The sequence below is a fragment of the Pongo abelii genome, chromosome 3, assembly GCF_028885655.2.
Source record: "Pongo abelii isolate AG06213 chromosome 3, NHGRI_mPonAbe1-v2.0_pri, whole genome shotgun sequence".
NCBI lineage: Eukaryota > Metazoa > Chordata > Mammalia > Primates > Hominidae > Pongo > Pongo abelii.
In genome coordinates, this window is record NC_071988.2 from 170,010,711 (window position 1) to 170,026,033 (window position 15,323).

Sequence of the window (15,323 nt, forward strand, 5' to 3'; positions counted from 1 at the left end):
TATCAGCTTAAGGAGATTTTGGGCTGAGACAATGGGGTTTTCTAGATATACTATCATGTCATCTGCAAACAGGGACAATTTGACTTCCTCTTTTCCTAATTGAATACCCTTGATTTCCTTCTCCTGCCTAATTGCCCTGGCCAGAACTTCCAACACTATGTTGAATAGAAGTGGTGAGAGAGGGCATCCCTGTCTTGTGCCAGTTTTCAAAGGGAATGCTTCCAGTTTTTGCCCATTCAGTATGATATTGGCTGTGGGTTTGTCATAAATAGCTCTTATTATTTTGAGATACGTCCCATCAATTCCTAATTTATTGAGAGTTTTTAGCATGAAGGGTTGTTGAATTTTGTCAAAGGCCTTTTCTGCATCTATTGAGATAATCATGTGGTTTTTGTCTTTCGTTCTGTTTATATGCTGGATTACATTTATTGATTTGCGTATATTGAACCAGCCTTGCATCCCAGGGATGAAGCCCACTTGATCATGGTGGATAAGCTTTTTGATGTGCTGCTGGATTCTGTTTGCCAGTATTTTATTGAGGATTTTTGCATCAATGTTCATCAAGGATATTGGTCTAAAATTCTCTTTTTTTGTTGTGTCTCTGCCAGGCTTTGGTTATCAGGATGATGCTGGCCTCATAAAATGAGTTAGGGAGGATTCCCTCTTTTTCTATTGTTTGGAATAGTTTCAGAAGGAATGGTACCAGCTCCTCCTTGTACCTCTGGTAGAATTCAGCTGTGAACCCATCTGGTCCTGGACTTTTTTTGGTTGGTAAGCTATTGATTATTGCCACAATTTCAGCTCCTGTTATTGGTCTATTCAGAGATTCGACTTCTTCCTGGTTTAGTCTTGGGAGGGTGTATGTGTTGAGGAATTTATCCATTTCTTCCAGATTTTCTAGTTTGTTTGCATAGAGGTGTTTGTAATATTCTCTGATGGTAGTTTGTATTTCTGTGGGATCGGTGGTGATATCCCCTTTATCATTTTTTATTGCATCTATTTGATTCTTCTCTCTTTTTTTCTTTATTAATCTTGCTAGCGGTCTATCAATTTTGTTGATCCTTTCAAAAAACCAGCTCCTGGATTCATTTATTTGTTGAAGGGTTTTTTGTGTCTCTATTTCCTTCAGTTCTGCTCTGATTTTAGTTATTTCTTGCCTTCTGCTAGCTTTTGAATGTGTTTGCTCTTGCTTTTCTAGTTCTTTTAATTGTGATGTTAGGGTGTCAATTTTGGATCTTTCCTGCTTTCTCTTGTGGGCATTTAGTGCTATAAATTTCCCTCTACACACTGCTTTGAATGCATCCCAGAGATTCTGGTATGTTGTGTCTTGGTTCTCGTTGGTTTCAAAGAACATCTTTATTTCTGCCTTCATTTCGTTATGTACCCAGTAGTCATTCAGGAGCAGGTTGTTCAGTTTCCATGTAGTTGAGCGGTTTTGAGTGAGATTCTTAATCCTGAGTTCTAGCTTGATTGCACTGTGATCTGAGAGACAGTTTGTTACAATTTCTGTTCTTTTACATTTATTGAGGAGAGCTTTACTTCCAAGTATATGGTCAATTTTGGAATAGGTGTGGTGTGGTGCTGAAAAAAATGTATATTCTGTTGATTTGGGGTGGAGAGTTCTGTAGATGTCTATTAGGTCTGCTTGGTGCAGAGCTGAGTTCAATTCCTGGGTATCCTTGTTGACTTTCTGTCTCGTTGATCTGTCTAATGTTGATAGTGGGGTGTTAAAGTCTCCCATTATTAATGTGTGGGAGTCTAAGTCTCTTTGTAGGTCACTCAGGACTTGCTTTATGAATCTGGGTGCTCCTGTATTGGGTGCATATATATTTAGGATAGTTAGCTCTTCTTGTTGAATTAATCCCTTTACCATTATGTAATGGCCTTCTTTGTCTCTTTTGATCTTTGTTGGTTTAAGGTCTGTTTTATCAGAGACTAGGATTGCAACCCCTGCCTTTTTTTGTTTTCCATTTGCTTGGTAGATCTTCCTCCATCCTTTTATTTTGAGCCTATGTGTGTCTCTGCACGTGAGATGGGTTTCCTGAATACAGCACACTGATGGGTCTTGAGTCTTTATCCAGTTTTCCAGTCTGTGTCTTTTAATTGGAGCATTTAGTCCATTTACATTTAAAGTTAATATTGTTATGTGTGAATTTGATCCTGTCATTATGATGTTAGCTGGATATTTTGCTCGTTAGTTGATGCAGTCTCTTCCTAGTCTCGATGTTCTTTACATTTCGGTATGATTTTGCAGTGGCTGGTACCGGTTGTGCCTTTCCATGTTTAGCGCTTCCTTCAGGAGCTCTTTTAGGGCAGGCCTGGTGGTGACAAAATCTCTCAGCATTTGCTTGTCTGTAAAGTATTTTATTTCTCCTTCACTTATGAAGCTTAGTTTGGCAGGATATGAAATTCTGGGTTGAAAATTCTTTTCTTTAAGAATGTTGAATATTGGCCCCCACTCTCTTCTGGCTTGTAGGGTTTCTGCCGAGAGATCCGCTGTTAGTCTGATGGGCTTCCCTTTGATGGTAACCCGACCTTTCTCTCTGGCTGCCCTTAACATTTTTTCCTTCATTTCAACTTTGGTGAATCTGACAATTATGTGTCTTGGAGTTGCTCTTCTCGAGGAGTATCTTTGTGGCGTTCTCTGTATTTCCTGAATCTGAATGTTGGCCTGCCTTGCTAGACTGGGGAAGTTCTCCTGGATAATATCCTGCAGAGTGTTTTCCAACTTGTTTCCATTCTCCCCGTCACTTTCAGGTACACCAATCAGACGTAGATTTGGTCTTTTCACATAGTCCAACATTTCTTGGAGGCTTTGCTCGTTTCTTTTTATTCTTTTTTCTCTAAACTTCCCTTCTCGCTTCATTTCATTCATTTCATCTTCCAGGGCTGATACCCTTTCTTCCATTTGATCACATCGGCTCCTGAGGCTTCTGCATTCTTCACGTAGTTCTCGAGCCTTGGTTTTCAGCTCCATCAGCTCCTTTAAGCACTTCTCTGTATTGGTTATTCTAGTTATACATTCTTCTAAATTTTTTTCAAAGTTTTCAACTTCTTTGCCTTTGGTTTGAATATCCTCCCGTAGCTCGGAGTAATTTGATCGTCTGAAGCCTTCTTTCAGCTCGTCAAAGTCATTCTCCGTCCAGCTTTGTTCCGTTGCTGGTGAGGAACTGCGTTCCTTTGGAGGAGGAGAGGTACTCTGGTTTTTAGAGTTTCCAGTTTTTCTGCTCTGTTTTTTCCCCATCTTTGTGGTTTTATCTACTTTTGGTCTTTGATGATGGTGATGTACAGATGGGTTTTTGGTGTGGATGTCCTTTCTGTTAGTTTTCCTTCTAACAGACAGGACCCTCAGCTGCAGGTCTGTTGGAGTACCTGGCCGGCCGTGTGAGGTGTCAGTCTGCCCCTGCTGGGGGGTGCCTCCCAGTTAGGCTGCTCGGGGGTCAGGGGTCAGGGACCCACTTGAGGAGGCAGTCAGCCCGTTCTCAGATCTCCAGCTGCGTGCTGGGAGAACCACTGCTCTCTTCACAGCTGTCAGACAGGGACATTTAAGTCTGCAGAGGTTACTGCTGTCTTTTTGTTTGTCTGTGCCCTGCCCCCAGAGGTGGAGCCTACAGAGGCAGGCAGGCCTCCTTGAGCTGTGGTGGGCTCCACCCAGTTCAAGCTTCCAGGCTGCTTTGTTTACCTAAGCGAGCCTGGGCAATGGCGGGCGCCTCTCCCCCAGCCTCGCTGCCGACTTGCTGTTTGATCTCAGACTGCTGTGCTAGCAATCAGCGAGACTCCGTGGGCGTAGGACCCTCTGAGCCAGGTGCGGGCTATACTCTCCTGGGGCACCGTTTCCTAAGCCCGTGGGAAAAGCACAGTATTCGGGTGGGAGTGGCCCGATTTTCCAGGTGCCGTCTGTCACCCCTAGAAGGGGAACTCCCTGACCCCTTGCGCTTCCCGAGTGAGGCAATGCCTCGCCCCTGCTTCGGCTGGCGCACGGTGCACTCACCCACTGACCTGCGCCCACTGTCTGGCACTCCCTAGTGAGATGAACACGGTACCTCAGATGGAAATGCAGAAATCACCCGTCTTCTGCGTCGCTCGCGCTGGGAGCTGTAGACCAGAGCTGTTCCTATTCGGCCATCTTGGCTCCTCCCCCCCTTCTTAAATTTATTGAGGCTTGTTTTATGGTCTATCACATGGTCTATCTTGGAGAAAGTTCCATGCGCTGTTGAATAGAATGTGTATTCTGCAGTTGCTGGATGAAATGTTCTGTATACATCTGTTAAGTCCATTTTTTCCAAGGTATAGTTTAAATCCATTGTTTCTTTGTTGACTTTCTGTCTTGATGACCTGTCTAGTGCTGTCAGTGGAGTATTGACCTCCCCCACTATTACTGTGTTGCTGTTTATCTTATTTCTTAGGTCTATTAGTAATTGTTTTATAAATCTGGGAGCTCCACTGTTACGTGCATATATGTTTAGGATTTTAACCACTGTTGCTTTAAAGTTTGTTTTGTGTGATATAAGAATAGCAACGCCTCTTTGCTTTTGGTGTCATTTGCATGAAATGCCTTTTATACCCCTTTACTTTAAGTTTATATGAGTCCTTACGTGTTAGGTGAGTTTCCTGAAGGCAGCAGATAGTTGGTTGGTGATTCTTATACATTCTATGGTTCTATATCTTTTAAGTGGAGCATTTAGGCCACTTACATTCAATGTTATTATTGAAATGTGAAGTACCGTTGCATTCATCACGCTCTTTGTTGCCTGTATACTTTGGTTTTGTTTTTGATTTTTAACTTTTTTTTTTTGCTTTATAGATCTGTGTGATTTATGCTTTAAAGAGGTTCTGTTTTGATGTATTTCCAGAATTTGTTTCAAGATTTAGAGCTCCTTTTAGCAGTTCTTTTAGTGGTAGCTTGGTGGTGGCAAATTCTCTCAGCATTTGTTTGTCTGAAAATGGCTGTATCTTTCCTTCATATGTGATACCTAGTTTCACTGGATACAAAATTTTTGGCTGATAACTGTTTTGTTTGAGGAGGCTGAAGATAGGTCCCTAATCCCTTCTAGCTTTTAGGGTTTCTGCTGAGAAATCTGCTATTAATCTGATAGGTTTTCCTTTATAGGTTACCTGGTGCTTCTGTCTCACAGCTCTTAAGATTCTTTCCTTTGTCTTAACTTTGGATAACCTGATGACAATGTACCTAGGCAATGATCTCTCTGTGATGAATTTCCTGGGTGTTCTTTGTGCTACTTACATTTGGATGTTAAAGTCTCCTTCAAGACCGGGGAAGTTTTCCTCGATTATTCCCCCAAATATGCTTTCCAGGCTTTTAGAATTCTCTTCTTCCTCAAGTACACCGATTATTCTTACGTTTGGTTATTTAACTTAATCCCAGACTTCTTGGAGGTTTTGTTCATATTTTCTTATTCTTTTTTCCTTGTCTTTGTTGGATTGGGTTAATTCAAAGACCTTGTCTTTGAGCTCTGAATTTCTTTCTTCTACTTGTTCAGTTCCATTGCTTAGACTTTCCAGAGCATTTCACATTTCTAAAAGCGTGCCCAAAGTTTCCAGAATTTTTGATTGTTTTTTTCTTTAAGCTATCTATTTCCATGAATATTTCTCCCTTCACTTCTTTTATCATTTTCTGGATTTCCTTGGATTGGGCTTTGCCGTTCTCTGGTCCCTCCCTGATTAGCTTAATAACTAACCTCTTGAATTCTTTTTGAGATAAATCAGGGATTTCTTCTTGGTTTGGATCCATTGCTGGTGCACTTGTGTGATTTTCTGGGGTGTTGAAGAGCCTTGTTTTGCCATATTACCAGGGTTGGTTTTCTGGTTTCTTCCATTTGTGCAGGCTCTGTCAGAGGGAAAGTCTAGGGCTGAAAGCTGCTGTTCAGATTCTTTTGTCCCACACTGTGTTCCCTTGATGTACTACTCTCCCCCTTTTCCTATGGATGTGGTTTCCTGTGAGCCAAAGTACAGTGATTGTTGTCTCTCTTCTAGCCACCCAGCAAGTCTACCTGGCTCCGGGCTGGCACTGGGGCTTGCCTGCACAGAGTCCTGTGATGTGAACTGTCTATGGGTCTCTCAGGTGTGGATACCAGCACTTATTCCAGGGGAGGTGGTGAAGGGTGCAATGGACTCCATGAGGGTTTTTAGCTTTGGTGGTTTAATGCTCTATTTTTGTGCTGGTTGGCCTCCTGCCAGGAGGTGGCGATTTCCAGAAAGCATCAGTTGTAGTAGTGTGCTGAGGGAACTGTGATGGGTGGGGCCCAAGAACTCCCAAGAGTATATGCCCTTTGTCTTCTGCTACCAGGGTTGATAGGGAAGGACCATCAGGTGGGGGCATGGCTAGGCATGTCTGAGCTCAGACTCTCCTTGGGTGGGTCTTGCTGTGGCTGCTGTTGGGAGTGGGGGCAAGATTCCCAGTTCACTGGAGTTGTGTACCAAGGAGGATTATGGCTGCCTCTGCTGAGTCATGCAGGTTTTCAAGGAAGAGGGGGAAAGCCGGCAGTCACAGGCCTCACCCTGCTCCCAGGCAAACTGAAGGGCTGGTTTCACTCCCACTGAGCCGCCCCAACAGCCTGAGTCTGTTTCCAGGGAGAGGGCAAGAGGGGCTTGAAAACTTGCCCAAGGCTATCTGCCTCCCAGCAGCCACAGAAAAGGGCTTTAGTTCTTCCCCTGCCTGTGAAGTCTGCAGGCCTGATTTGGGCCCTCCCCCGAGTTCTGGCAAGGAGGCTTCTCGCCCTGTTCAAATTGTTACAAAGTTCAGCTGGAGAATTCCTTCTCCCTGTGGAGTTTTACCCCCTGCTCCTCCGGCCACCCTCCCAATGGATCCCTGTGGTGTCAGGCAGGAATGGGCTGCTTGGTGACCCAGAGAGCTCCCAGGACCTTGCTGCTGCTTCTTCTGCCGCTGTATTTCACTGGGCTCTCTAAGTTGACTCAGCTCCAGGTAAAGTCAGAAACTTCTCCCACAAACAGACCTTCAGCTTCTCCAGTGGGGGTGTGTGTTCAGGAGAGGAGGGTCTCCCTTTCCCACTTCTGCAGTTGGGGCACTCACAGTAACTGGGGCATCTCCCAGCTCCTACGGGAGCAGTCTGCTTCCTTCAGAGGGTCTGTGGGTCCTCTCGGGATTGCTGGTTTGTTCTTGCAGTGGATCTGGAGCTAAAATTCACAATGGAAGCCTCTGCATGCTGCTTTTTCTGGAGCTGCAATCTAGTCCTGCCTTCTGTCCACCATGATCCCCTGAATCCAGTATTGCACATAACCTACGCACAACCTCCTGTATATGTTAAATCATCTCCAGATGACTTATAATACCTAATACAATGTGAATGCTATGTTATATATATGTTACACTGTGTTTTAAATTTTGTATTTTTGTATTTTTGTTTTTTAAACCAAATGTTTTCAATTCATGGTTGGTTGAATCTGTAATATGAAACCCACAGATAGTGGGATTTGGAAAGGTCTTCTCTACTTGGAGAATATTAAGAAAATTCATGTTTTCTTTTAGTACTTCTGTGGCTATTTTTCTAAGTTTAAATCTTTGAAGCATCAGCATTTATTTTGGTGTATAGTTAAGAGCTGGTATTCAACTTTCTGGTTTTCCAGATGGTTATCCAATTGTCATAGTATTTTCTATTGAATAATCTCTCATTCCTCCACTGATCTTAAAAGCCAGTTTTATTATGTGCAAAATTCCTATATCATTTGGATCTGTTTCTTGACCTTCTGTTAATCTGTCTGACAATCAATAAGCAAATACCACAGACTATTTTAATTATTGTAGCTATAATATGTTTTCCTATCTGGTAGAGCTAGTTCCTCCCATTATTTGTCTTTTCTAGATATTCCTGGCTATTCTTTAGGAACTTAGAATAATCAACTGGTATTTTTCTTAGAATTATACTATATTTACAAATTAACTTAGGGAAAATTTATATCTTGAGGATGCTGAGTCTTCCTATCCACGGACGTTGTATACTTTCGCATTTGGTTCTAGTTTTTTACCCTCTCCCCCTCTTTTGATGAGCTTCTGTAACATTTCAAAGCTTTTTTCATATATATCTTTCTTTATTACATTTACCTCTAAAGTTAGGTATGTACTCCTATGTGGGTAATGTTATCACATATAGATCTAATTTCTAAACAGATGTGGCAATAAAAACTATTAGCTATGGGTTTATATAAAAGTCATTCATTTTTGTTTTGTTTTTTGTTAAGTGCCTAGTTCTTGAAACTTAGCAAACTCAGGCTTGAAAAATTCACTAGAACTATAGCCATAAAACATACCTCTTTTTGACTCTAGCTAATAAATATTTCTCTCCTAAAATGTTTTAGCATGAAAACAGAACTCATCAGATTTTCAGAAACCTTTGCTCCCTGTTGGCTTCGTTTTCAATTTTGAGAGTACACAGATCTTAGTGGTGTTGCATTACCTATTAACAATTTTTATTAAACTAAAAATACAAAACTTACCTCCTAAATTCATTCCAGCTTGAAGACATTTCTGAAGTCTGCAAGCAGGACAATTCTTTCGTCGAATCTTATCAATGATGCAATCATTTCTTCCAGCACATAAATAGTTGTGTTGCCCTGATTAAAATAATAAAAAATAACTGTTAAAGTACAGTACACTAGTACAAAACATTAATATGTATACTCAGAATATAAAACTACTTCTTTCCTGCCTTGAAATCTCTTCCTCAAAAAAGTAGAAATACATGATTTGTGGATAACATAGAGGAGGAGATGGTCAGCTTAATGCAGCTGAGACTTTAGATTACATATGATAACATTACACTTATTTTCAAACATGTTCTCATATAAGTAGAGCCGTATTTCTCCATTGTTTGAATTTTTTGATAGCTGCATAGGTTCAGGTAATAGTGCACATTTCCTGCAGACATCACAACAGCACCAATCTAAACAAAAACCCTACTGCAGCTGTTTAAGCTGCTATGCCTGCCCACCATTTATACATGTGACTTCACTGGGATTTCACAGTAATTTCACTTTCAAATTACACAATTGGAAATGTTAAACTATTTCATTCTGTAAAACAATATGGAACTAAAAAAAATCAGATGTGGGCACAGCACAGGCTTAGAGAGTGGCATCTATTGGCAAAATATGAAATTGTAGCCTAGCTTTATTAGTATTTATTCAAAAATATTTACTAAACACCCACTGGGTACTAGGCACTACTAGAGGCACTAGGGATACAGTGATGAACAAGACAGACAAAAGCCTATGCTCTTAACTTTCATTCGATTTGGGGGAGACATAATAGACAAGGTAATTAGATAAAATGTGTAAGATGTCAGATAATAATAAGCACTAGGGAGAAAAATGAAGGGAACATGGAAGGTGATTTTTAAATAAAGGTCTATAGATCTATTGGGCCTATAGATCCTTCAATCTAACAGTGTGGACATCTGGGGGAGAACATATACCAGAAAGAAGGAAAAGCAAATGTGGTAGGGAGGAAGGTGAGGGCTGATTACTTGGCATGTTCTAGGAACAGCAGGGACACCAGGGTGAATGAGCAGAAGAGAATGAGTAGAGAGTAAGAAAAGACAGAGATAAAGAGCTAATGTGAGCCACATCACATAGGTCCTTAGAGGTGATATTCAAGACTTTGGCCTTTACTCTGAGATGAAGCCACTAGACTAGAGGGCTTTGAGCAGAGGAGTCACTTGATATGATTTACATTTCACAGCATCACTCTGGCTGCTGTGTTGAAACTGACTGCAGTGGACTAAGGACAGAAGTAGAGAGACCAGGGGTAGAAGGCAATTATTGTAACCTAGGGGAGAGAGGAAAGTGGGCTGGGTCATTGTGGTAGCAGTGGCAGTGGTGAGATTCTAGATGTATTCCAAAAGTAGAGCTGCAAGGGTTTGCTGACAGACCAGAGGAAATGAGGAGTTAAGAAGGCCTTAAGATTCTTGGGCTAAACAAGTAGAAAAAGGGAACTGTCATTAATTAAAAAGGGGAAGACACAAGGAGCCAATGGTTTATGAAGAATGACCCCAGCTCAGTCTTGGAAATGGCATGTCAGAGAAGCCTGATGGGCATCCAAGTGGAGGTGTCAGGTCTGCGGTTAGGAAGAGGGCTGGGATAGAGATGTAATCAGCATATGGATGTGATTTTAAGCCATAAAACTGGGTGAGATCATATGGTGGGTGAGCATAGACTGGAGCGTGAAGCCTGAAGAGTCATGGGTTATTGAAAAGAAGAGAGGGAGGCCCACTGTTTACTGCAAAGTAGTGAACAAGCTCCAAAGCACTCCCTTCAGTGTAGTACCATCATGTTCCCTTGATTTAAGAATTACTAAGTAAATTACAGTAAGTACTCAATAAAAATAATGTGCATCACTTAATGTAATTAAAATAATTTAATCTAAAGTATATTCTCTAACATTATAGTAAATCTTAGTAATAATAATAACAATAAAACAATAGTAACAGAATAGGGAAATCTATCAAAGTGAAGAAATGAAACCCTGCCATTATAATAATCTAATGCCTTTTCTAAAAATGGAAGGCTCTTAATGAATATAGGTAGGTGTAGATAATTACACAAAGGCAATCAATATCCACGGTAAAAATGGTAACTGATGAATATAATGTTTCATGATGTTGTACAGCAGCTTAGAGAGGTTTCCACTTTTAAAATAAAATTTTAATGCTACATTAGAGTTCTATCTTAGTTAACCCACAGAACAACCCTATGACATAGGTGAGATTATTATTGCTGCTATTCACCGAAGAAACTCATACCAGAATTGATAAAGTGACTTCCCAAAAAGGTAGAGTTGGAAGAATAATTTAGGAAGTCTGATAATATTGCTGTGCCTCAAGGCCAGGAAAGGGTTTTCTAAATACTAATTTGCAACATAATTTACTGTTGGTCTAATAAGACATTGAAGATGCTCTTTGGAAATGAGAAGCAACAGAATGTTGAGAGAAGCACACTCTACTAGCCAGCATTTCTACTGACAACTGACATTATGTGCCTTTTGCATAGTATGAGATTGAATACAAAACCACAGATTTCATCTTTAATATACACTGAACTGAATAAACTTTAAAGTCCAAAGAAATAACTAAATGTAATTTAAATTTGTTTTAATTCAATAAGTATTTATGGGGAACCTCCAATATGTTGCAAGGTCACGAATCATTTGCATAAGGGTTGGTCTGCTGTAGTCTAAGATTCACTTCTGTGAATGTTCAGTAAATGTAACTAAGACTTTTTAGATTGTAGGCATACAGAACGGAAAAAAATGGCCACTGTCTTATGAACACATTGGAAGATTTTCTTCTTTGGGTGTTCAAAAACAGAGACTTTCAAATGCCAGGATTGTTCTGGAAGGATTTTAAAAAATAAATACCCTTCAAAAATTTGTTACTGTAACAACCCAGGATGATTTTCTTCCCAAAACAATATTTCATCTTCCACAAATAGGATAGGAGAGTTGTAAGAGACTGTTGGAGACATGTCATTTTCAGAAAATTTTGTCGTTTATATTTTTAGTTGTGTAAACATTAAAAATTTAAGTTACACCTACACAAATATATAATATGTGTCTCATTCCTTAATTCATATTAAAGCAACACAACACACAACCAAAATCTGTCCAGTAGGACTCAGGGAACTTTAGTCATCCATCCATCTGTGTACTCGAGTTCAGTGTACCTCCTGCTTGAGGTTGGGGCAGCTTTTTTGGCACAAGGCAGCCATTCTAGAAGACAGAAAGCTTCCAAGGTTAGGATAAACTTGAATGAAGTACCAAGATGCTTAGGTCAGTTAGTGCACGTGTAACACAAATTGAAAGACTTATAGGAAAACCAGAAGAACTAAATTAAAGGGAAAATAAAAGAAAAAATGCTTTATGGACTTAAAAAACAATAACAAAGTTGAGTTTAAAAATAAATCAAAGGTATCATTTTTTTCTAATGTTTTAAACTATAGTATTGCTTTTAACTGTAGAATAATTCAGTGTTTAAAAGTTAATCTCATTATTTTAAAAGTTACTGCATTCAATAAAAATTGTCTTTTACAATTTTCAATTATTTTGAAATCAAGAAGCAACTTTTTGTTATACTTGGCCTGGTCCCAACTGAGAAAATACAGATTATGTGACATGCAGGTCTCTAAGCATCAATAGCATAAGAACAGAAAAGTAGAAAAACGAAGGGCAGGGAGGAGAAAGCACAATGAAAAGGGGACCAGCTTCGCAACCAGGGTCCATCTGGGTCTCAATCCTACCTGAGTCAATAAGGAGCTCTCAGAGCCTCAGCCAAGTGGCTCAATGTTTCCAGCATTGGTATCTTGATCTATAAAATGCAAAGAGTAATGCCTACTTTCTATATTGTTAAAGGGTTTCAAATGAATAATATACACATAAAGCAAGAAGCACAAAGCCCGGCCTGAAGAAAGAACTAAAAAAAAAAAAAAAAAAAGAAAAAAACCAAAAAAATTTTAAAAAGGTGGTAGAGGTGGTAGTGATAACCATTTTGTTAGCTCACTTAAAAAAAAATGGGGCCGGGTGTGATGGCTCACGCCTGTAATCCCAGCACTTTGGGAGGCTGAGGTGGGTGGATCATGAGGTCAGGAGATCGAGACCAACCTGTCTCTACTAAAAATACAAAAAATTAGCTGGGCGTGGTGGCGGGCACCTGTAGTCCCAGCTACTCGGGAGGCTGAGGCAGGAGAATGGTGTGAACCCGGGAGGCAGAGCTTGCAGTGAGCCGAGATGGCACCACTGCACTCCAGCCTAGGCGACAGAGCGAGACTCCATCTCAAAAAAAAAAATGTAGGATGAGAAAATCCAAAGAACAAAAATCAACTCGAAATGAAAGTTAAGTGAGTAAAGAGCGTCCTGTGGGAGCAGAATGTCGCCTTTGAGTAGGAAGGCCTCTAGATGAAAAGAGTCCAGCTGAGCCAAGACAAATGCCATTCAGCTCTGAACCCATCTTTAAGTCTTTAGCTTTTTTCTAAAAGCTGGCAAGGATATGAGCGTGTTGAAATATATCTTCAGGGTAAACAGAGGATAAAAAGCCAGGACTGCCCTATCTGCAACTCAGCTAAGAATTCTAGACTAGGGCCCAAGACTATAGGCATGGGATAAGACTCTGGAAAGTTATAACTTCCTTGTATTATTTCTCTTGATATCTCTTTTTTTTAATATATTACTTAATATCAAGATTCTTAAAAGTAAGTAGGCACATACACTCAGGGGCAGAAGCAAAGGTGAGCCTGGGAGACTGAATTCCATTTTGCCAGGAGCCTTGAGGAAAACTGTACCCCTGTGGACGAGAGAAGGCAGAGGTAGCTGATATTTACAGACAGGCAGGTTGAGGAGCAAGGCCCTCGGCAAACAAGTAAAAGAGGTTCTAGGATTTAACATATGTTCCCAGACAATGAGTTAATTCCATTCCACAAGGATTTTTAAGGCAGAATATAAAAAGGTAAAACATAGTCCATTTCTTCCAAGACCTTATATTCTAGGGGTTAGGAGTAGGTTGGGGAAATTAAAATGATTAAGATAAATCTCCCTATGTAACAAACCTGTACATGTACCTCTGAACTTAAAAGTTAAAAAAAGATATATCATGTGTTCTTGATAAGTTCTGACTTAAGGAAGGGATCATATTGAAGTTGGGGGATGAATCGGCCTTTATGGAGAAGGAAAGCATCTGGGGTAAGCCTTAAGGAATGTTCTAGAGGAATGTTCATACAATGAAACATGGAAAGGACAGATGTACAGGTGTTCCACACAAAGAATAAGCCCAAGGAAGGCTGAGATACAGTTAAGTGTTCAGTAAGCAACTGGTCTGGCAGAAGCACAGGCAGGACGGGTACAGAGGAGGAACAGACAGTGTCCACACAGTCTGGTAGCCCAGCCACTTCCAGAGGCCACCAATGCCCTGCGGGCTGCAGTGCCCCTTCCTCTCTTCTGGGTTTCAGCCCCATGCATATACCTGTCCACTGAATGTTCCTACCTGAATGTCTCTGACACTTCAATCCCTCCCTGTTCACTAATCAAATGTCACATCCCCACCCCCCACACAGCCCCCTTCCCGCCTGCTATATGCCCAATTTTAAAGCTACAAGCAGTTGTATGAACTAGAAGCTGCAAGTTATCCATGATTTACACCGCTTCTCCCCACAATCCTCTACATTCAACTGCTGGCAAAGAACTGATGATTCTCCCTTCTAAGTGTCTTTTGTGTCCCATCTATATCCATCAGTACTTTCTTCATTGCAAGATCTCTTGGTTAAACTTCTGAATTATGGAGTTTGAATCCCTGTTACTATCTGACTTTGGAGAAGTTACTTAACCTTTTCATATATCAGTTTCCTGACTTGTTAAACAAGAATTATAAAAGTGCCTATTTCATGAGTTATCATGAAAATAATATACCACATAAAGCACTTAAAATAGTCACTGTTATGCAGTAAGGATAAAATGAATGGTAGCTGTTATCGCTGTATTTCTGTAATTATCATTATTACTATTATCATGTATTACTGCATATTATCAGTATAATTTCAATGGACTTATAACTAGTCTACCTGCCTCTACTAATTCACCACTTCTAAATCAAATGATTCTAACTTCAATTTAAAAGTTATTAAAAAAAAAAAAAACAACTCTTACACAGGTATCAATAGGTTAAAAAAAGAAAGAGAACCATTTTGGTTGAAATGAAGCTAAGGGGTGTTTCCCTCCATCTGTACCCATCAGTGGCGTAGGGAGTACTCCACAGGAAACTGCGGCCTCTAGGGCAGGCACTTAGGGCTCTGGGCCTCCCCAGAAGTTTCTCCATCTTCTGTAGAGCCTGCACAGTCTTCCCCCTGAATCACAGATCTGATTATGACATCATCTGTTTAAAGGCCTTCCAGGGCCCTTCACTGCTTAATCTCTCAAGTCCAAGCTCTTATAGGCTCCATATTCAATGTGAGTTGAGCCAGTGTGGCACAGGGAGGGGAGGTGGGCAGGCCAGAGCCCAAAGATGTGCTTAGCAAAACTTACGACCATTTCAGAAAAAGGAACCAAAGCTTGGTCAGAGGCATCTGACCTAATAACATTGGATTATGTTTACTGGTGGTTTTAGTTTTGGTGTTTTTATTATTGGCATGTATTGTTCCTATTATGGATGTGAAGGACAATATGCTTATGGTTTATTTTAACAAATAAAAGAACTCAGAAGATTGGTCCGTTGCCTGCTTGTAATCTCTCTTCACAAGAGAGATATAAGAGATATAAGAGAGATATAGGTTGGTCCTAAATCACAAACACCATTGCTACAGACATCCTCAAC

At 40.5% G+C, this 15,323-nt stretch overlaps 1 long non-coding RNA gene across 1 annotated transcript; it reads right to left on the reverse strand.

Moving 5' to 3' along the window:
* Positions 1-11,405: 11,405 nt before the first annotated feature.
* On the reverse strand, positions 11,406-14,832 carry LOC129059100 (uncharacterized). Its single transcript, XR_008524800.1, has 3 exons — positions 14,694-14,832; positions 12,265-12,332; positions 11,406-11,737 (listed from the first exon to the last, which is right to left on the reverse strand). It is a non-coding gene; the product is annotated as an uncharacterized LOC129059100 (long non-coding RNA).
* Positions 14,833-15,323: the final 491 nt, after the last annotated feature.